Below are 7,836 nucleotides of genomic sequence, written 5' to 3' on the forward strand. Positions count from 1 at the left end.
CTTTGAAGTAATATTTTTTATCCTTTGGGTAAATATCTAGTAGAGTGATTGCTGTATCATAGGGTAGCTCTATTTTCAACTTTTTGAGGAACCTCCATACTGTTTTCCAGAGTGGCTGCAACAGCTTGCATTCCCACCAACAGTGTAGGAGGGTTCCCCTTTCTCCACAGACATGGATACTTGAAAATATAAATGAAAAAATAGGTTCCAAAGAGACAGAAAAATGAAACAGAACACTGACCAGGGAACTAATTGAGAATTTAATCTGAGAAGCTCTGGACTCAAATGTTTTATTAGTGAATTCTTTAAAACTTCCAAGGAACAGAAAATTCTAATGTATTTAAACTGATCTAGAACATTTTTTTTAAGATTATTTATTTATTTATTTGAGAGAGAGAATGAGATAGAGCATGAGAAGGGAGAGGGTCAGAGGGAGAAGCAGACTCCCCGCTGAGCAGGGAGCCCGATGTGGGACTCGATCCCGGGACTCCAGGATCATGACCTGAGCCGAAGGCAGTTGCTTAACCAACTGAGCCACCCAGGCGCCCTGATCTAGAACTTAGAGAAGAAAACTTTCCATATAACTCTCTGAAGCCAGCATGACACAAATATTGACAAACCTTTTTGTAGGTTGTACTGTTGTTGAAAGTATTTGCTGTTCTTCCTTGGAGACAGATTATAGTTCTTCACAGAGTGTACATCTGGTTTACCTCTAGGACTTGAGACACTCCTGGTGGTAGGATGATACATCCCCACTGTGGAAATCAGGAAGTGGTCATGTAATGTGCCTTGGCCTATGAAATAAGGACAAAAGTGACATTGTGCCACTTATAACAGAAACTTTTATTTATTTTTTTTAAAGATTTTATTTATTTATTTGACAGAGAGAGACACAGCGAGAGAGGGAACACAAGCAGGGGGAGAGGGAGAGGGAGAGGGAGAAGCAGGTTTCCCACTGAGCAGGGAGCCTGATGCGGGGCTCAATCCCATGACCGTGAGATCATGACCTGACCTGAAGGCAGATGCTTCACGACTGAGCCACCCAGGCACCCCTGGCAGAAGCTCTTAATTCCAGTTCATGGCTCACCTGGTCTCTCTCTCTTGCCATGACAACCAGCCACGTGCCAGATAAGTTCATCCCAGAGGGAATGTGCCATGGAGAAGAGACGCAGTAGTAGTACGCAGACGCAGTACTCATTCTAATGAGTAAGAATGAAACCTTCGATACTCTAAGCTACTGAGAATTGGGGATTGCTTGTTATCATAGCACAGCCTAGACTGCCCTGAATGATAAACTCCTCTTCCCCAACAAAAGAAAACTGTAAGCAAAATTCGCTTATGAACATTAATGTTAAATCTTCAATTAATAAGAATAGTATTTCAGGCATACATTGTGGGAATGATATACTCCCAAGTAAGCCTCTAAACAGGTAGGTATGTTCCCCACTGATGACTTGGAGACCTCCCACTTTATGCGTGTAGGTTGCCATCTAAAGAAAAGGTAACATGGATTAGTTTGTAAAATATGTAAGTGACATTGTTCCCTCTCTCCCCCAACCTACTGTGTCAGTATCAAAAAAGAGTTAAGGGGGCGCCTGTGTGGCTCAGTCCTTAGGTGTCCAACTCTTGATTTTGGCTCAGGTCCTGATCTCATGGGTCATGGGTTTGAGCCCTGCCTCAGGTTCCATGCTCAGAAGGGAGTCTGCTTCTTTCTTTCTCCCTCTCCCCTACCCCTCTGTGCTCTCTCTCTCTCTAAAATAAATAAATAAATCTTAAAATAAAAAGAAGAAGAGTTAAGGGGCGCCTGGGTAGCTCAGTCAGTTAAGCGGCTTCCTTCAGCTCAGGTCATGATCCCAGGGTCCTGGGATTGAGTCCTGCAGCAGGGGGTTCCCTGCTCAGCAGGGAGTCTGCTTCTCCCTCTGCCTCTGCCCCTACTCCCCTCTTCCATTCTCACTCTCTCTCTCAAATACATAAAAAAAAAAAGTTAAGGCTTCAAAGGCTTCATGGTATCAAGATACCCTCAAGTGGGAAAATGCTTCTTAGAGCTGAGATATGGATGAAGAATATATTTATTTTATTTTTTTAGATTTTATTTATTATTTATTTGTCAGAGAGAGAGCGCGCACAAGCAGGGGGATCAGCAGGCAGGAGAAGCAGGCTCCCTGCTGAGCAAGGAGCCCGATGCAGGACTCCCTCCCAGGACCCTGAGATCATGACCTGAGCTGAAGGCAGACGCTTAACCGACTGAGCCACCCAGGCGCCCCTGGATGAAGAATATATTTAATGAAAGTTCCTAGGGCTCATTGCCTTATAAAATTTCACGGTACAATGCTTCCCATGAGGACATAGGAAGTGGATATTACTCTTATTCTGCAAGTGGAGAATTTGAAATCGTTAACAGGGAACTCTGGTATGGATTCAGATCACTATGCTCCTGGTACAGCTTGACTTGCTAATGTTTTCTTGTTAAAAATAAATCAACTGTTGCCTAAGTCAGTGAGTTTCTACTAAAAGTACTCTAATGTTTGTTGCAGTTTTTTTCTTTTTCCTTTAAGTAATAATGGATGTGGTGATTTCTACGTCACTAAAAGATGAATGCATCAGGCTTTTGTAAAGCATCCCCAAGAAGCAGTTGTCCCTGTGAATATCACATTGTCTCTGCTATTGCTGTAAGCAGCCCATGCGATCAGTGATCGATATTCTTAGAAAGCAGGACATGGAGGTCATCTGATAGAGGAACACCAATTTAATATTCAGCTCAACCAATATGAACTGTTATGTCAATAGTCTGGATAGTAACATAGACTAGTTTATTTCTGGATTTCTTTCTTAACCGTGTAGGAGATAAGGGTAGGCATCTCCTCGATCCATCCTGGAAAAACAGCAGTGAGAACAATATTTAGAATTTGAGTGGTGACTCACTTAAGTAGTGGCTGACATAAGGTTGAATTCGTAACAGAATCTATGAGAGGACAGGGACCGTAGGTGCCTTCCATACAGAGTCTGGCATACAGGGAGTGCCAAGTGTTTGCCGTTTGAAGGCTGAACTCTGAGGAGTCAAATGTCAGATTTGAGATGGGTGTGACCAGGGCTGCCAGAGAGGGAGGCGGCTTGCTCTCTTGGGACTAAACAAGGATGTGAGTCTTTGGTCTCTGGGGAACTCGACAAAAATGGAAGCTTCATGGACAGAAGGCTTTAAAACCCTAGAGTTTATTTTGTTTTTATTTTGAAATAGTTTTAGACTTATCGAAAAGTTCCAAGAATGGTGCGGCTTTCCTCAGCTTCCCCTCATGTTAACAAGTTGGGTTGCTAACCACAGGACAAGTATCAAAACAAGGAAATTAACATTGGTGCAGTGCTAGTAACTAAAATATACCGGTTTATCCAGTTTTCTTCCTGATGTCCTTTCTCTGTTCTCGGATCCAGTCCAGGATCCGACATCACATACAGCTGTTGTGTCTCTTTAATATCCTCTGGTCTTTGATGGTTCCTTTGTCTTTCATGACCTTGAAACTTTTGATGAATGCTGGTCAGTTATTTTGTAGCATCTGTCTCAGTGTGGGCTGTCTGGTGTTTTCTCATGATGAGATTAGGCTACGTGTTTTGGGCTAGAATACCACAGAAGCGATACCGTGTTTCTCTCAGAGTATCACATCAAGTCTACATGATGTCCATAGGCCCTATTGCTGCTGACGTTACTTTGATCCCTTAGTTAAGGCATTGTGAGCCAGGTTTCTCCACTTTTGTTATTTTTCCCTTTGTATTTGAGAAATATTTGAGATTATACAAATATCCTGTTTCAGCTTAAACATTCACTAATTTCACCCACTACTTGTGGTTTTGGTTTGCATTTCCCTGACCATTAGTGATGTTGAGCACTTTCTCTTGTACCCGTTGGCCCCGTGTATGCCTTCTTTGGAAAAGTGTCTTTTCTCTTTTAAAATATGAGTATTTGTTTTTTTTGCTGTTGAGTTGTATGAGTTTCTTATATATTTTAGATAGTAACTGCTTATCAAATAGAGGGTTTGCACAACTTTATGGACAAGCTCTTTGTAAGGGGTCAGTTAAAGAAGGATCTGTAAAACTTCTTTCTGAAAAGCCTTTTATTACTAACTTCTACTTCAAAATGTTATCGTTTTTAATCTTAGGTAATATGATGCTACTTAAATAAAAAAGACAATATTCCATTAATAATGAGAATTAAGTGGCTGTTCAACTTGTGTATGCTATTGCTATCAAGAAATAGAAGTGATTTAATTTCTATACTTCATGAAGTTTTTGTTCTAATGTGTGAGTTCTTAACCTGTGGACCATTAATGGACTTTGGGGTAGACAAGAACTCCCTAGAAAGTAAGTGTAAAAATTGGTGAATATGAGTGAATGTGTATTATTTTGGGGTGAAGATCTGAGCTTTTTTTCAGATTTTCAAATGTGTTTGTGACCACACTCCCTTTCCCCCTGAAGCCTTCTGCTTTCATTAATCTAGTGAACAAACATAGATCATTCTTTCTTCCTTACTCAAACTTGAACCACTGGGTTTGGCAATGTTGATAGAGGAGGACAGAACAAACTTTAATTCAAGTTGATCATTTTGGTTGGAGAAAAACATGTCCCTACAATGGACAAAAGATGATAAGTTTCCCTTTTATGTTACCAACTGCATAGATTTGAATCAGCATTGTACCATGAGGTATGTTTAACTCACAGAGAAACAATTACATTTTGATGCCAACAGAAAAGCAAATAAGTGTTTGGTATGATTAATGATACTTCCCACTTGGGGCTTTAATCTTGCAGTGTGATGTTTACTTATTATGGTTTATACAATTTGTCATGTAGTCACCGTATCAAAGGTGAAAGTCAAATGCAGTAGGTTGAAGTTTTAAGGAATACCATTTCCATTCTCCTCTGGAACACTTTCATCTTAACCTGGTTCTTAGTACAGTTTATATTGTGTGGAGGAAGAATGCAATGTTTTATACTAAGTAATATTTTAAGGGTTTTATTTTGTATTTGCCACCAAAGTTATTTTAGTGGCACATTTTAACGGTGCTGAAATGACCGGTGAAACAGACTGAGTTCTGCAAATGTAACTGGGGCAGGGGAACCATTGTGAGAATGATGGCAAATGAGGTTTGTTGATCATATATTTCATAATCTTGGAAAAGATTATAAGTGTTCTGGGGGATGAATAGGAATTATAGGAGAATATCTTTTTTTTTCAAGATTTTATTTATTTATTTACCTATCTATTTATTTATTTAGAGGGGGGAGAGAGAGAGTGCAAGTGTGTGTGGGAGCGAGTGGGGGGAGGGGCTGAGAGAGAAGCGGGGGCGGGGGGAGAGAGAGATTATCAAGCAGACTCTGCACTCATTGCAGAGCCCAATGTGGGGCTTGAACTCATGACCCTGAGACTATGACCTGAGTTGAAATCCAGAGTCAAACGGTTAACTGACTGAGCCACCTAGGCCCCCCTATAGGAGAATATCTTTATCTATAAAACCAAATGAAGTCTTACAGAGAAACTGAAAGACAAGTGCCATTCTGTGTTTCTTCTCATTTGGCTTATTTCCGTCCTTGAACACTGTGTGATTCCTCTGGCAGTTTCTCCTCACCTCCTTTTCTGTGACCCCTCGCACTTCACAAGGCGCAACTAATTCTGAAGGCCTCAACGTTTAAAAGATAAAGGCAAGAGAGTTTCAATCAGCAACCTTTATGTTGTAGAGGACTATGAAGTGTTTCAGCATGTCATACGTCTATTTTTTTTTTGGAGCCTCCATTTTGAACCTCCAGGACCCCATTTTGCATGCTGTAGTAGGTCCCCTATGATTAAGTCCAAGTAGGGTGAAAAAGAGAGAATTTGGGATAAAGAGTACTCTCTTGTGAGAAAAGCTGGAATTTGAACGGGAGCATATCTATTGCAGATTAAGTAAGACAGTCTGGGCCCTGGCTTCTTAGCTGTAAAACAAATGAAAACAAAACATAATTATATTGGGGCAGGGTTTGGAGGAGAAAATAGGAACAGATAATGAGTCTAAATAGGGGCCCACGAGATGTTCCTTCTTGCCTCAGACTCCAGACCTGAATTAGTAAGTCCCTGCTGGAAGGCTGAGGGAGGTATCATTGAAGCCAATGTTGTTCATTCAACAAATAGTTGTGTTTCTTCTGCCAGATCTTATATGAGGCATCAGAGAATCAAAAGATAATTGAAACAGGGGCGCCTAGGTGGCTCAGTTGTTAAGCGTCTGCCTTCGGCTCAGGTCATGATCCCAGGGTCCTGGGATCGAGCCCCACATCAGGCTCCCTGCTCAGCGGGGAGTCTGCTTCTCCCTCTCCCTCTGTCTCCTCCACCCTGCTTATTCTCTCTCTCTCTGTGTCCCTCTCTCTCTCTGTCTCAAATGAATAAATAAAACCGTTAAAAAAAAAGATGATTAGAACATACTTCTGACCTCAGTGAACTCTCTGCTGAGGGAGACAGAAGCAGATACAGATCATCCAAATGCCATCCAGTAAGTTCGGTGACCAAGAGCTGCACAGAGTTGGGAAGGGCAGATGAAGGCATCTGGCCCAACGTGGAATGGAGGGTGCTGCTGAGTTTTCTGGTAGGAGAGACTGAACGAAGGCGTAGGCGATCAGGAGAAAAACAGAGATCTGCAATCTGGCTTCCAGAACATATGCGGCTGAGCAGACTAAGAAGAGGAGAGGGCTGAGGTTGGTGGTGGAGCCAGATGGACCAGGGCAGGAGCGGTCAGTGTGGTGACAGTGTTGGTTTGACCATAAAGAAATGTGACTCCTGAGGTCTCCTGAAGCTCACTGTGTGAGGCTGTATAGGGCAGGGTTTGTAAGTACGGGCTGGGTTTAAACCCGGGCTTTACCACTTATTGGTTTCTTTCTTGGCAAAGAGGGATAGCCCTGGGAGTTGATAGCATCTCTAGTGCTGTGAGGAATAAATGAGCTCATAGAAGTGACGGTCTTAGAACAGTGCTTGGTTTATGTTAAGCATAGTGTTAGCTGCCATCACCCTGAGTCTGAGGCGGTGACCCATAGTGCAGCCCCTTGCAGGGCTGCTGGCTGAGACCAATGTACAATGAGAAAGTGGCTTTCTAGAAACCGTTGCCAAGCGCAACTCCAAAGAAGGGAGTGCAGGTTACCTAACAGAAATACCTAGGTAGCATTTTGAAAATACACGTGTTCGGGGCACCTGGGTGGCTCAGTCATTAAGCATTTGCCTTTGGCTCGGGTCATGATCCCAGGGTCCTGGGATCGAGCCCCGCATCGGGCTCCCTGCTCAGCGGGGAGGCTGCTTCTCCCTCTGCCTGCTGCTCCCCCTGCTTGTGCTCTCTCCGGCAAAAAAATAAATAATAAAATCTTAAAAATCAAAAACCAAAAAACAAAATACGTATGTTCAGGATGCACCCTGGAGCTGCTGAATCATCATGCGTAGGGGTGAGGCGCAGGCATGAGTCACAGGAAAGGGCTTCCAGGTGAGAGGTCCACTCAGGCCTCTGGGCTGAAGTGCACGGCTGTCTCTGCCTCACCTCGGGATAACAACGTGACAAAGGAATGTATTCGGTGGAGCTGCATGCCAGGCACGATGCGGCACTGGGTAGTTTCTTTGAATACCCAGAAGAAATCAAATGGCCTTCCTTTCCACCCTGAAACTGGATGTGCAAATGTCAAGAGACAGGGAGAGGCAAATGATGAAAGGACAGAGCAAGAGAAGACCTTTGCAACCAAAGGGGTCAGGACAAAATGCCCTGTGCTTTAGGAACCAGACTTAGGGTAAACCAAGAGGTGGTCTGAGAAGTTTTGCAGAGCCTTTGTGCTTCTGACATC

This window comes from Zalophus californianus, chromosome 5 (genome assembly GCF_009762305.2).
Source record: "Zalophus californianus isolate mZalCal1 chromosome 5, mZalCal1.pri.v2, whole genome shotgun sequence".
Taxonomy (NCBI): Eukaryota; Metazoa; Chordata; class Mammalia; order Carnivora; family Otariidae; genus Zalophus; species Zalophus californianus.